Here is a 15,062-nt window from a genome sequence, read left to right as displayed (position 1 = left end):
TGGACAAAATATCGACAGTCAAAATATCGAGTTTGTATCTACAAACAGGTAAGTACAAAAATATCGAGTACAAAATATCGTTAACAAAAATATAGATGTAAAAAATATCGACTTTATTAAAAACAGTGTTAAATTAAAATAATATTAAATTTTAATTACTAAAATATACTTAAAACGACTTAAATTAAATTATAATAATTAAATAATAAATGAAAATAATAAAAATAATTTTTTAAAATCTTATTTGTTGACCCTGAACCCTAAAAATACCCCTTTACCCAAAAACCCAAAACTGACCCTGAACCCTAAAAATACCCCTTTACCCAAAAACCCAAAACTGACCCTGAACCCTAAAAATACCCCTTTACCCAAAAACTGAAAACTGACCCTGAACCCTAAAAATGCCCCTTTACCCAAAAACTGAAAACTGACCCTGAACCCTAAAAATACCCCTTTACCCAAAAACTGAAAACTGACCCTGAACCCTAAAAATACCCCTTTACCCATGAACTGAAAACTGACCCTGAACCCTAAAAATACCCCTTTACCCATGAACTGAAAACTGACCCTGAACCCTAAAAATACCCCTTTACCCATGAACTGAAAACTGACCCTGAACCCTAAAAATACCCCTTTACCCATGAACTGAAAACTGACCCTGAACCCTAAAAATACCCCTTTACCCATGAACTGAAAACTGACCCTGAACCCTAAAAAGTACCCCTTTACCCATGAACTGAAAACTGACCCTGAACCCTAAAAATAACCCTTTACCCATGAACTGAAAACTGACCCTGAACCCTAAAAATGCTCCTTTACCCAAAATTTATCAATATTATTTAATTACCAATTAATTATTAATTAACAATAACAATAAAATAAATATATTAGAACATTAGGTGTAATTATTTTAATAATTAATATTATTTTTTCAAAATTAATTACTTAAAAATAACACAAAATTATATATATTAAAAATGTACTCTAATTAATGTAATTAACTAATTACAATTAATTAATTAACAATTATTTACTAATACAAAATATATTCAAAATGATATTAATTAATTAACTAATTAATATTAATTAATTATCAATTAATTATTAATTCAAAATATTAACACACATATAATAATTAATTAATTATTATTAAATTACTTCCCACCCTATTCCCCTATAAACCCACAACCCGCTACAGAATTACATTACGCAATTATTAACAAAACAAAATTCATGTAATAAAATATTTTATAACATTAATACACACGATTCACACATATTATTACATAAAAATACACTATAAAATATTATATATTATTAAAAAATCGATATTTTTGCTAACTATATTTTATACAGTCGATATTACTTCACTTACCTGAAAAACTATATTTTTGTAGTCGATATTATGTCCAGTCGATATTTTGTCCAGTCTATATTTAAAATTCGATATTATGTCCAGTCGATATTTTGGAGTCGATATTTTGTCTCTATACCGAATATTTTTTATTTGGATTTCCCCTTGAGAGCTCCGAATTGCATATCGTGCAGGTTACTTTTGGCGCATTCACTTTCTTTTGATCTTCAGGATAAGTGAAAAATTGCCAAATGAAAGAGTCCTTTTTTCTTCTTAACGGTGGTCGCTGATTTCCTTCAGATTCGGAAGATGAATCCGGTAGGGCAGCCATTTCAGCAAAGTCTTCCGGAAGATGCTCGACGTTGTTGTCTCTTGAGAGTAGAAAAGTTTGTGAGGAAAGTGGGTGGAGTGCTTCGTGTATATTCCAGAACAGAAACTACTAATAACCAATTGGAAGTTTTGTTTTCAAGTCACATGACTTTACATGCGCTTCTCAGGACGTGTAGACGGTGACACCATCTAGTTACGAACGTGATTACATACTTAGGAACTAGCATTCAAAAAAACTATGAAATTCACTGAAAAAACCATAGGTTTTACACACGTTATAGTTAGGAAGTAGCATTTGAAAAACCTATGAAATTCACTGAAAAAACCATAGGTTTGACACCAGTTATAGTTAGCTGGAAATTTTACTGACATAAAACCAATGAAATTCCACGTTATAGTTAGTTGGACTCACTATAACTTGCGCGTGTAATGCACTGCTGATGACATTACATATTACATCACTCATGACATGGTCAGTGACATCACTTATGACACCATCCAGTGAATGTGTGTCTTTCAAAAAAAATAAATATGTTTTATATATGTATATGTAAAGGTCGAGGGAAGAATAAATGTTTAAATTATTGTCTTAATGAATGTTTTTTTCAAAAAGAAATGATTGGATAACTGGCTTATTAAGTGTACCTTAGTGAATACATATATTAGCGAGTAATGTTTAAATATTTGAATGTATGTATCAGTGTTTCACTTTGTGAATAACTGGCTGCATGGATTGATGAGTACCTACATGTGTAGGTATTTGGGTTCTTAGATGTTTTTTTAGTATCAGTATGAGTGTTTCTATGGTTTTATGGGGGTATTACTAATCACATAGATGCATGAATGACTAACTCTCTCTTTGTATGTGTTTAGAAGACACCATATGTGCAGGACTGTATGGGTGGTTGAGTGTGTATAGTTTTATATGCAAATAAATGGATGTTCAATAGTTTATTTGCATGTGTGAGTATGTGTGTGAGTAACTTTTGGATGATTTTCGGTGTGTTACAGGATGTATAGGTGTATCACTACATATGATGAGTGAGTATATGTATGAGTGACTATATAGAACTGTTGGTAAATGAGAGAATGTGTATATAGATGGTGGAATTACTGAATTGGTTGTTGTAACTGGTATGGGTATCTCCATTTTTTTGAAAATGTTAATTTCTATTTTCCAATATGTGTTTTAAGGGTTACATTACACTTAAAGGAGGTCTGTCATCAGTGATGTCATAAGTGATGTCACTGACCATGTCATGAGTGATGTAATATGTAATGTCATCAGCAGTGCATTACACGCGCAAGTTATAGTGAGTCCAACTAACTATAACGTGGAATTTCATTGGTTTTATGTCTGTAAAATTTCCAGCTAACTATAACTGGTGTCAAACCTATGGTTTTTTCAGTGAATATATATATATATAAACGCTTCAACCAGAAAGGGTCCTTCCGGGGTCCTGCTCCCATTGTCGGGTGGCGCGTGTTTCGGCGAACCCGTAAGCCGAAAAAAAATTCAATGAATAATCCCAGTGTGCTGAAAGCACCACGCGCACTCAGTAGTAGAGATGCCCAGATTTCTCTTTATTTCTCAGTCAACGTTACGCGTTTCGGCACCAAAGTGTGTCTTGTTCACACGTTACCCAAACAAAACATTTTTGCATTTTTAAGTAAACACAGAGGTGAGAGAGTGACAATGACAGAGAAGACGTACAACTGGTTTAGCTTGTCTAGTTCATATTGACGAACAGATCCACCATTTTAAGCTAGTGACTACATAAGTACATACACTGGTATTTGAGCATATTATGTATTCCTCTTGATGTTGTGTCTTACGTAAAACCCATGTTATTGGTTATTAATCTAACACATGTAAACGAGGATATAAACTGGGATATACGTCAAATACTGAACAGTTGTGTCAATATATGTCATATATCATTATACATATACCGGCAAGTTTCAATTGCATTCTAAGGTCTAGTGCCTTAATATATCTGTGTATGTTAATACCTATTATATTGTATTTCATTCGGACTAGTGCCTGTGATGTCCATAACATGACCCATGAAGCATTGGGTTCTATTTGTTATCAGTATGAACACATCTCAGTTTGCATAATAATCAATCCCTGATTAGTCGCAACTCCGTATATACATGTTATTGCAAAAAAAGGGTTTAAAAATTAAATCTTAAACCCAGACAATGTTCAATTGAAAACAGTGAGAAACATGAAAAAAGTGAATAAAAGTGAATTTTTTATCTCCATCAAGTGCAGTGATATCCTATTGTGTTGCAGAAAAGGGTAGGGAAGATGTGCAGTGCATACGAAAAAGTGGTTTCTCCCTTCCTTTTCTCCTGGAAAAGACGATAAAATATGCATTAAAAAATTATACAAGAATTATATCAACATTCGTTTCAAAAGCAATTCAGTACAGTTTGATTATTCTAAACAGGATATGATTAATCTTCATAAAGATGAGTTGCTAGTTCCTCATCAAGGTTATGGCCTCCAGGGAATCTACTTTCTAACTCCATAATCCTTTTAGATTCTTTCTTTCTGAGTGCTAGAGTGCGATTATCCCCTCTTTTTCCCAAATTTACTTGTTCCACTGCAAAGTATCTTAACAAGGAGGACTTGGATTGATGGCATTCATGGAAATGTCTGGCAACTGGGTATCGTACATCCACGTTAGTTATGGCTCTTAGATGTTCTTGTATATGTTTTTTGGCCATACAGGTTGTGCTGCCTACGTATTTCATTTTGCACGGGCATTCAAGAACGTAAATGACAAAACTGGTGTTGCATGTGAGAAATTGTTTGGTTTTGTGTGTTGTTTTTTGCCCTGGGATATTAACCTCTTTTACCATGTAGCTTGATTTACATGCCACACAGTGTCCGCATGGATAGAATCCTTTTAGGCCCTGTATATGTTGTTTTTTAGTGTCAGAAATGTCACTTTTAACCAAGATGTCTCGTAGATTGCGACCCCTTCTGTAGGTGATTGAGGTTCTTTCATTAAGCTCAGGTCCTATTATATTATCTGACCTGAGAATATTCCAGTTATCTACCAGAATTTTGCGGACCTTATCTGATCTTTGATGAAAGGTAGTTATAATCCTAGTTGGTGTGGTATAACTTTCTTTGTCTCTTTTAGGGATGAGTGTATCAACTCTCTCTACCTCTGCAACTTTATCCACAGCTTTTCTCAACACCCATTCTGGATAGCCCCTGTCTCGAAATCTGGACAGCATGCATTCTTGTTCTTTTACAAATCCTTCTGTGTTGCTGCATTTTCTCTTGGCTCTGAGTAATTCCCCATATGGGATACTCCATTTAAGTGGGTCCGGGTGTGCACTCAAAGCGTGTAGTAGGCTGTTGCCAGCCGTGTCTTTCCTGTGTAATCTGGAGATAATTTTGCCTTCCATAACTTCTATTTCTGTATCTAGAAATTCAACATGATGTCTGCTCATAGTGTGGGTGAGGTGTATATTATATGCGTTCCAGTTAAGTTTTTCAATAAAACTGGTCGCATCTTCTTCTGTGCCGCACCACACTATGAACAGATCATCGATGTATCTTATCCATGTTTTAACCTTTGAAAATTCATCCTTCAACATTACATCATTTCTCAATTCTTCTTCCCATTTCCCGACAAACAGGTTCGCGAAACTGGGCGCGAAGGCCGAGCCCATAGCCGCGCCACGGGTTTGTTTATAGATTCCATTAAACATGAAAATATTATTTTTGAGACATAATTTCATCATGCATATCAACATTGCAGTATGCTCACGGAAGCCTATTTCTCTCTGTTTTAGGAAGTGGTAGCTAGCTTCCATCCCCTGTGTGTGGTCTATGATAGTATAGAGGGTGATCACATCCATAGTGATGAGCAGGTCACCCTCTGACCATACAATGTTCTCTAGTAGTTTAAGGAAGTCGGTAGTATCCCTAGTGTATGAAGGTAATTGGCAATGTGAAAAAAGGCATCAAATATAATATCACCAGGGAGAAAACGATAAGTATAAAGCACACAATAATTAAAAAGTACAAAATATTTTGTTTATTAAGTATATATACTCAAGATAAAAACATTAAAATTTTAACACATAATAAAATGCGACACATAACCCATTCTAAACAAGCAATATAATACAAAAAATGACACCATTAATTTATAGAACAGTGGCGGACAATATTAGTCCTCTTCGACGCGCGTTTCAGCGTTTTCACAAGAACGCCTTCTTCAGGAGCCACACATACAATCTGAAAAACATACACAGCAAATTAAATTCTACTTAGGAGAGGTGTGCTCGCCTTTCATAGATACCTCAATACAGTTACATGTGAACGTATATCAAAAGAACTGCTTTACATATCGAAAACTCCCTACTCGGGTAGCTTAACTATCAAGCTACACAAGGTACAAACTATAAGATGTTATATTTGAGCAGTGTTGTAGTTTCTGTGCATAAGGGCCTTGTAAGATAGATGGACCCTTAACCCAATGGTAACTGGGGCTCGAGGAGCTTAATAAACTAGAGTCATCATACCAAGGGTGGCAGATAGGGAAATTATTCCTAATATATAGGGATGTATTCTCCTAACTGAACAGGCATTACTATAGGTAAATGTTCTAACTTAGTTCTCTTCGTTAAAATAAGAGAGTGGACTTTATGATATAAATTTCCTGAATGTGGACACAGGTCTCCCTGAGCATTATTTGTAAATATGGGATGGATCACACATGCATAATAGGATTAAACGATAACTCAATAGTTCAACCTAAAGATGAGGTTAGACAATAAACTGACTACTTCTCGGTATTTACATCAATTAAATAATTTAGCTAAGTAATCTGATAAGCCAGCTTAAATTGTAGACTACATATACATTTTCCTTACCACGTATCTCGATAATCTGTATAATTCCAACCGATAAATGTAACGAATAAGGGAGACCTGTCCTCAGTGGGAATAGGTGAGAGGGCTCGGATTCTTATAATTGTGCCCAACCGTCAGGTCGAATTACTAAACAAAAATAAATGTTGTTAGTTCTTGGAGTTTTGTACTCAAAATATCTGAAGATACGACAGTGTTCTATCAAGCTGTGGCTATATCAATTCCTATCTAATTTTATATACAGTGGTACATCTTGTTTATTATTTGTGGGAACTGTCAATCAATTCCAGTTATTATAGGGCAAAAGAGATATAAATAAAAACCGGGTCATTTATTTAAGGACTGCCGAGTGACTAGAACCGCCAAAACATTGATAACAGTGGTGCAGCGACTCTTACCTAGTATGAATAACAAGGCAGTTGTTAATACCGAACCGGGATGGCTGCTTGAAAGTCTAGCGCTCGTTACTGCTGATCATTAATTTTGATCTGTGGGCATGAAAAATAGAAAAAAGCTGCATTCACATAGTTGCTCAGTAAACCCAAGGATGGTGGCGGTTATCAAAAGAATAAAACAACGACCAACAGAGTGGGACCAAAGTGTATATAAAATGTCTCCACACTACCGTTATTTTAAGAGCTCTAAGATATAAGGAGCAGACTTGCATGGATGACGTTCAGTAGAATCATTAGTATTCGAGTGACAAGGGACCGCAGTTGATATATCTTTTCCCTTCGCGTGTCTCTAATATTGGGAGGCAAACGAAAAGATACAATGGACCGTTACTAAACGGAGCCATAATGGATAATAAAATGCGGTAACAGAATAACGCAAGAGATGGATGTCGTGCGCTTACCAGTGATTAAAAAAGAATCAGCGTTAACAATGTTCGGTAGAATCAATAATGTTCAGGCGGCAAGGGACCACAGTCGGTGTGTCTGCTCCCTTGGCTCTGTTTATGTTACTGGAGGTCAAACAAAAGGTGCAATGGACCATTACTAAATCGAGCCGAAAAGGAAGGATAACTACAGCAATCTTTAATAGATTAGCAAAGGGGGATGGTGCCGTTCGCTTACCGGTAATTGAAAAGAAATCTGCATGAACATCAACCCGCGGGCGTCACGACCGATGAATCTAATGGCGTCCCGCAGCCGTTGGAAAGGATAATCAACTAACAAAAAGTAACTCCCTTCTTTTAAAGGGACATCACATGAGTGTCAATGTAAGATTATTGGTTTGCCGGGATGACTACGTCACATGGGGAGGTCCCGAAATCAAGAATACAAACAAAGGACTCCTCATGAACATGTAGCATAGTTGCCGCCGCTAAATATAACCGACAAACTATGCGTCGCAAGCAACAATGTTGCACTGATACTTGCGCGTGAGAAAACGCGGGCGGGTCAAAAGATGAGGGCACATTTAGCATATACGGAAGAGCGTCCATATGGCTTAAGTAAAGCAATCTGGACTGACATAGGCATAACTAATTGCTGGCGCTCAATGATACAAAAAGACTATGCATCACGGGCAACATTGTTGCATGGAAACGTGCGGGCAGGAATGGGATATTTATTAAACCTGGAGATAAATGCATGCAAGTGGCCACAAGATACTGAACAAAGTGTGAAATTTTAGAGAGCGGATTTGACACATTAACGCAAGTAGATGGACAGGAGATACTGGTAACTACTGGAGTAATCCGTAATACTGTTGCATGAGACATAATTGCAACGTTCCTCACAGTGTATCAAAAGGTGTTCTTGAGTAACCAGATTACAACATAGTAATTTCTATTCCAGAATCGTGCATTTTTGTCATTAAAAGGATTTTGACAGGGTGTTGAAACTGGGAAGGATTGCGTCACCGGCGAATGAAACAATGACGATACTCCCCATGGGGCAGCACTACCATTAGGGACAGATGGCATTTTCCCAAGGGATTTCGTTATTTAATCCCTTTCTATGTGTGTCCAAAATAAAAATCCAGAAGACTTCTCGCTTTTTTCTGATAGCGCAACCTCTTTTACTGTCTGGGGTCTTAATCTTTTCTAGGATGCGCCAGTGTATATCTTCTGGTTTATGATTTGAATCCAGAAAATGTTTTACTAATGGTGCATTCAGTTTCTGGGTTTTGATGGCTGATCTATGTTCAGTGAGACGTGTTTGGATTGACCTACACGTCTCACCGACATAGCCCATGCCACACGGGCAACTAATGAAATAAACCACATTGGTGGTTTTGCAATTCCACAGATCATGTGCCTTAAATGTAGCTCCATTGTGGGAGAAACTCTCGCCACCCAAAATGGTTTTGCAGGATTTGCAGGAGGAGCATGGAACTGTGCCCGTACCGGTAGATTTGTTAATAGTGATCTTTGTGTTTGATCGCCATTCTTTTGTTTAAAGTTGAATTTTGAATGAACTATTTTGTCCTTCAAGTTCCTGTTTCTCCTGTGCGCAAACAGGGGTTTAGTCAGAGTGGAAGTCGAAGAAGGATTACAATTCAAAATATGCCAATTGGCATTGATAACTTGTCTAATTCGCTCATTCATGGTCGAATGGGTGGTGACACACACAATTCGATCATTCTCCTTATTGTCTCTGGGGGTGAGCAACGCATCACGATCAAAGAATCTAGCATGTTTGTAGGAATTCCTTATTAATCTATGCGGATATCCGCGTTCACAAAATTTCGTGCGCATAATAGCAGCCTGCTTGTTGTAATCTTGCAAATTTGTGCAATTCCTGCGGACTCTGAGGAATTGTGAGAAAGGGATACTCTCTCTTTGGCACTTCGGATGGAAGCTACTAAAATGTAATAAGGTATTCCGTGCAGTTTTTTCACGAATAAGTCCACTTCCAATTTATCGACGTTGACTCTAATGAGAAGGTCTAAAAATTCAACTTGTTTCTCATTATAATGAGCAGTGAATTTCAGATTGCTGTCTGTTAAATTAATCCATTCCAAAAACTCCAGGAGAGTATCTTTCCCATTGGTCCAGATAAAAAAGATGTCATCGATGTATCTGGACCAATGGGAAAGGGACTCAAAAAAGGGCGCTACTTCGTTGTCTATGAAACGTTCTTCAAACCTTGACATATATATATTCGCTAGTGATGGGGCAACTGAGGCACCCATACTGACACCTCTCAGTTGGCGGTAAATATTCTCACCAAATTCAAAAAAAATTGTCTGTTAATACAATGAAGAGACAATCTATAAAGAATTTTTTGGGGCATGCAATATTGTGTTTCTCAATGAACCAATCTGTCGCTCTAATAGCTTCGTCAATGGGGATGTTACTGTAGAGGGATTCTATGTCGAGGGTTACAAGAATATCCCTCCCTGGGATGATATTCAGATTTTCAACAGTGTTAATCATATGACAAGTATCCTTAACATAAGATTTGATTTTTGGAATGTGAGGTCGTAAGAAATGATCTACAAATTTGGAGAGGGGTTTTATGGGGGTACCTATGGTGGACACTATTGGTCTGTATGGGGGATTTGTTGAGTTCTTATGGATCTTAGGTAGACCATAAATACAGGCAGTTTTGAATTTGTTTGTATTTAAGAATTCATGATCTTGGACACTAATATCACCATCAGATAGAGCGCCATTTGTCAGAGTCATGATTTTCTTAATAGTAGTATTAATGGGGTTACATTTAATCTGTGAATAGGTGGAACTGTCACTCAACATAATCTTCATGTTCTGCTCATAATCATTGGAGTTAAGTACCACAATTCCTCCTCCCTTATCTTCACTCTTGATTGTCAGTTCTTTATTCTCAGAGAGGTCTTTAAGGGCACGGTATTCATTCACCGTAAGATTGTATTTGGGTTTGGGTATATATCTTAGTGTTTTCTCTAATTTTTTCATTACAACCAGCTCGAAAGCTGCGACTTCTGGTCCCAATTGATCTGACCCTGGTGTGAATGTGGAGGGTAAAGAGATTGTGGACTGTCTCTGTGTTGTGGAAATATCTACATCATCTTCTTTATTAGCAAAGAATTTTTTTAGTCTAATTTTCCTAAATAGGGAAATTATGTCTTTGTGTAGCTCGAAGGTATTAACAAACGAAGGGGGGACAAAGGATAATCCCTTCGATAGCAAGGTTTCACTATAACCATCTAGCTGATTGGAGGACAAGTTAAAAATGGGAATTACATCCCCTGTCCCCAATACTGCCTGTTGCGGGTTTCTCTGATAAAATGTGGTTCCTGTTGCTGATGTTGTTGGTGTTGGATCTGTTGGTGTGTAGATTGTTGCACAGAAACTACAACACTGCTCAAATATAACATCTTATAGTTTGTACCTTGTGTAGCTTGATAGTTAAGCTACCCGAGTAGGGAGTTTTCGATATGTAAAGCAGTTCTTTTGATATACGTTCACATGTAACTGTATTGAGGTATCTATGACAGGCGAGCACACCTCTCCTAAGTAGAATTTAATTTGCTGTGTATGTTTTTCAGATTGTATGTGTGGCTCCTGAAGAAGGCGTTCTTGTGAAAACGCCGAAACGCGCGTCGAAGAGGACTAATATTGTCCGCCACTGTTCTATAAATTAATGGTGTCATTTTTTGTATTATATTGCTTGTTTAGAATGGGTTATGTGTCGCATTTTATTATGTGTTAAAATTTTAATGTTTTTATCTTGAGTATATATACTTAATAAACAAAATATTTTGTACTTTTTAATTATTGTGTGCTTTATACTTATCGTTTTCTCCCTGGTGATATTATATTTGATGCCTTTTTTCACATTGTCCTTTTCCCTGTCAAACATATTCTGTTGCTCTAACAGGGGGTCCTTGTTATCTATGTCATGAAGGTAATTGGCAGACATGTTTTCTTTTTAAAAATGATCAATGTATTTCGAGAGATTCTCGTTTATACTGCCTATGGAAGAGATAATAGGTCTCCCTGGAGGTACCTTAGAGTTCTTATGGACCTTGGGAAGAAGGTAAAAGATGGGGAGTTTAGGAAAGTCTTGTTTAAGGTAACGGAACTCATGCCAGGAAAGTAATCCCTCATTGTGCCATTCTGTCAGTTGTTCCCATGTATCAAGGATACTTTTGTTGTATTCATCCATACTACTAATACCATAAAAGATGCCCCCCTCAAGTTGAGATAGAGCTTCCTTTATGTATAGTTCTCTCCCCCACAAAACAATATTTCCCCCCTTGTCCGAAGGACGCAGTACAAATTTTTTATCGTCTGCCAAGGAGAAGATAAATTCCATCTCTCCCTTGGTCAGTTTAATGTCCCCTTTTCCCCATTTGGGGCAAGTATGTTTAAGTTTAGTAAGTTCTCTAGTTACTACCTCGTGAAAGGTATCAATTGCATCGTGGGGAAGTGTGGTATAGAACACTGACTTAGGTCTAAAGGGGGTTGTGGCAGCCCTGTCTGTTCTTGTTTCTCTTACTCCTATGACTTCAGTATTGGGTTCAGTATCAGAGACTATACCTCCTAGAGGATACACAGTTTGTAAAATCTCAGTGTCACCTACAGTGAGTTCAGGTATATTTGCACTTGTTTCTACATTAGTCCCTGCTTTCTTATTGACAAGTGAGTGCCATTTGGTCAATTTCAATTTCCTGATAAGTTTAAATATATCCACTCTTGTGTCCGCATATTTATTTATTTATTTAATTTGTATAGCGCGTTATAACCACCGGGGTCTCTAAGCGCTGTTTGTCCAGATTACGTAGTGGGGGTTTGGCATTGCCTTGATCTTAACAGTACGCCTAGAGGCTGCTCCATGCTTGCTTGAACAATACAGTTTTTAACTTTTTTCTAAAGGATAACAGATTGCATTCCTTCCTTAGTTCTGGGGCCAGTTTGTTCCACAAAGCTGGGAGTGTGTTGGAGAAAGCGCGTCCCCCCACCGTGGCCAGTTTGAAGCGGGATTGGGACAAGAGGGTAGCGTCCGACGAGCGCAAAGTCCTGCTAGGTGTATATGGGGATAGGCGGGATTTCAAGTATCTTGGTGCATTACCATACAGCGCCTTATGTACGATACACAATCCTTTAAATACAACCCTCTGCCGAATCGGGAGCCAATGTAGCTCCTGCATCAGAGGGGAAGAGTGGGCAGTCCTGGGTTTCTTATAAATCAGCCTGGCTGCGTCATTCATAACCCCCTGTAGCTTATCCAGCAGCCGCTGGGGTAGACCTATATACAGGGAGTTTCCGTAGTCCAGCTTAGCCAGGATTGTGGCTGAGACCACGTGTCTCAAGGTGGAAAATGAGAGTAGTGCAGAGATCTTCCTCAATTGTCGCATCAGGCCTATAAAGGGACCCACTACCGTGGTGACTTATTTTTTCATGGAGAGTTTATCATCCACGTACAGGCCCAGACTTTTGACTCCGGTTCCGGTGGCACACCCAACTCCACAGGCCAGAATTTCTCGCTCCAGGGGTTGACCGTGATGGAAATGGGCAATACTTCCGTCTTGTCCGGGTTGATTTTTAAGGAGTTCTCGGACATCAAATTAACCGTGGCTTTGAGTATGTCCTGCAACCTGGTAGACGCTCCCGGGCCATCATCCAGCCGGATGATTATCTGGGTGTCATCGGCGTAGTTGTATACTAGGCAGTCCATCCTATTCAGGAGTGCAATTAATGGCTGCAAGTAAATATTAAAGAGTAGGGGTGACAGGGCAGAGCCCTGTGGAACCCCACAAGTGATGGGAGCAGAGGTGGAAAGTAAGTCCCCCAACTGTACTCTTTGTGTCCTGCCCTGCAGGAATGATGTAAGCCATGCATGTGCTGTACCCCTGATACCAAAAGACCTCAACCGCGACAATAGTTGTTCATGACACACAGTATCAAAGGCCGCGGAGAGATCCAGTAGTACCAGGGCGCTCTGTGTTTTTATATCAGCACGACTCCTCAATTCATCCAGGATTGATAGCATGACTAATTCCGTGCTATGGTTGGCGCGGAACCCTGCCTGATTGGACTCCAGCAGGTTATTGCTCTCTAGATGTCCTGAGAGCAATGCCAGCACATGATGCTCAATCACCTTAGCCAGAAAAGGCAACTGGGAGATGGGTCGGAAGTTCTTCAAACACTTCGTGTCCGATCCAGGTTTTTTTAGTAGAGGAATCAGGTGAGCCTCTTTGAAAGCTAGAGGGACCTGTCCTGTATGAAGGGAAGTGTTCAACAGATGCAAGACTTCTTCCTCAATACCTGGCAATGCTAACTTGAACACATCAGGAGGGCATGGATCCACCAGGGAGCCGGATTTAACTCGGTCCGTAATCGTAAATAGTTCCTGTTTTGCAATTGGGGAGAACTCAACTAACGGTATGATATCCGGCGGGGCAGAGTGGTCAGGTAGGGGAGGACATTTGAGGGGTGTAGTTGCAGCAATTTCTCCCAGAATATCGGAGTTCTTGTTCACAAAGAAGTCCTGGAACCTCTGGCAGTCCTCCTGGGTAAACTCAGTGCTTTGCTCTTTGTTTATCCTGAGCTCAGCCAGGACCCGAAAGATTTCTTTCTGTGGATTTCTAGCTGCAACTATTCTTTCCTCAAAGAAAGCAGCCTTCCTAGTTTGGATGGCTAGTTTGTAAGTCGCTAAGGATGAAATATATTCTTTATTGGCAGTGGCGTCATACTCTTTCCGCCATGCTCGTTCTTTCCTCCTCACCCCACGTTTCATATCCCGTAAGGAGTCATTATACCAGCGCTGGCTGTCCCGACTTCGGCGGACTCGTGGGAGGGGTAGGTGACTAGATGCCTGCCATCAGCATGTATTGAGGTTCTCCTCTCTCGCTGCTGGCCCCACCCGGACAGCGCGCAAGACCTACAACGGGAACCAAACGGTTTCCAGGAGGTCCCTCGCAAGGAACTACTTTCAATACGACACGGTACAGGTCGTATATTGGAGTCCTCTACTTTTGAGAGGACCCCAGCAATTATATGAGCACCTAGGTCCTGACGAATTGCCCTTACGGCAAGAAACATGTCGACCACTTTCACATCAAGGGTTGATTAAGGATTGGTCCCATTGCCCATCAGTCCTTAATACCCCTCTATTTTTAATAAAGCAGAGAGCCCGATCATTAAAGTATTCCTCAATGGACTCAACTGACTTTTTTTAATACACACTCCCTCACGCTCACTATTGCACTGTTTTAGGCCCCTCACACGCAGACACCCGCTGGCTCGGAATAAAAGATCTCCGCCAAAGTGCAGCTCCCCGCGCTGCCCGACGGGCATTGCACCGCCAGCCTGCCGTAGGAGCAGGATACCAATGATGACGCTGGACGGTCATCGGTTGGGATGACAGTTGCCATCCTACCGGTAACCTGTGTGAGGTATCCTTATATTCTGAAAAGGGTTTACACCATGCACTCACACAACCCTCCCATAATCAGTGAGAGAAAAAATAACCTGAGCTAAACTACTAGCTCCCACTGGGGAACTCTGTACAATACTCTTTGTTTACTGCTTCCTAGGACG

This window comes from Lissotriton vulgaris, chromosome 4_1, assembly GCF_964263255.1.
Source record: "Lissotriton vulgaris chromosome 4_1, aLisVul1.2, whole genome shotgun sequence".
NCBI classification, from domain to species: Eukaryota; Metazoa; Chordata; class Amphibia; order Caudata; family Salamandridae; genus Lissotriton; species Lissotriton vulgaris.
Note: the sequence above shows the minus strand (reverse complement) of the source record.